Source organism: Carlito syrichta, unplaced genomic scaffold (assembly GCF_000164805.1).
Source record: "Carlito syrichta isolate Samal-C Ts95f unplaced genomic scaffold, Tarsius_syrichta-2.0.1 Scaffold305566, whole genome shotgun sequence".
NCBI lineage: Eukaryota > Metazoa > Chordata > Mammalia > Primates > Tarsiidae > Carlito > Carlito syrichta.
In genome coordinates, this window is record NW_007249662.1 from 472,475 (window position 1) to 473,516 (window position 1,042).

Below are 1,042 nucleotides of genomic sequence, written 5' to 3' on the forward strand. Positions count from 1 at the left end.
CCCCCACCAAAAAAAAAGAAAATTGAAATTGCCGGCATGGTGGCCTGTGCCTGTAGTCCAACCTACTCAGCAAGCTGAGGCAGAAGGATCACTTGAGACCAGGAGTCTGAGGCTGCAGTGAGTTATGCACTGCACTCCAGCCTGGGCAATGCAGTGAAACCCTGTCTCAAAAAAAAAAAAAAAAAATTAAATTAACTAGACATTTTTATTATATTAGTTTCTCTACTTTTGTGTCTTTTTGAAACTTTTCATTGTAACACGTGTTTTCAGGTTTACATTACTTGCCAAAATCTAAAGTTGAGGTTACTTAATAGTCCCAACGTCTGGCTTCTCAAAAAATCAGACAGCCAGGCTTCACAGGGCCTACAACCCTGCCTGGCGGCCGTCGGTCTCCCTAAGGGGCTCCAGATGACCCCCCAGTATGGCGGTTAAGAGCCCGGACCCGGAGCTACCCTCCTGGTTCCCATCCTCACTTGGCACTCCCTACTCATGGGATCTGGGGCAAGTGACTTTCTCCTTGTCTGCCTGTTTGCCTGTCTGTAAGATGGAAGACGACGTCTCAAGCAGCAAGCTGGCGGAGTGCGGGGGGAGGGGGGTGAGACCGGGGCGTGTGTAGACCCTGCCTGGTGCTGCATTGGGACCAGTAAGCGCTGGAATCGTCAAGCATCTGAATGGGCTGGTGTGCATCCGAGTTTGCAAGCCCTGGTTTAGGTGAGATTAAAAAGGAGACTTGGGTGGATGGACCCGGGAAGGCGCCCTCAGACTAGCTCTGGGCACCGCGACCGGTGGAAGACGCTGCCATTTCAGGGCAGCGAGGTGGGGTAGAATCGGACACAGTGTCTTTCTACCGTCCAGAGCCCAGCACTTTCTGAGTCCCTCTCTTGCCACCTCTCAGAAAGCCCTGGATCAAATCCTGGCGGGGGGGGGAGGGCCCAGGCGGCTAGGGCCACCCCTGGGACCACCAGGGAAGGCGCACACCCCACACGCTGAGGCTACCGGACATGTGTTCAATCCCGCCAGCCCGGGGGAGAGGGACGCCGCG

At 54.6% G+C, this 1,042-nt stretch overlaps 1 protein-coding gene across 1 annotated transcript in view; it reads right to left on the minus strand.

Moving 5' to 3' along the window:
• RPH3A (rabphilin 3A) overlaps positions 1-1,042 on the minus strand; it is a 319,927-nt gene that overhangs the window by 318,634 nt on the left and 251 nt on the right. The window lies entirely within an intron of this gene.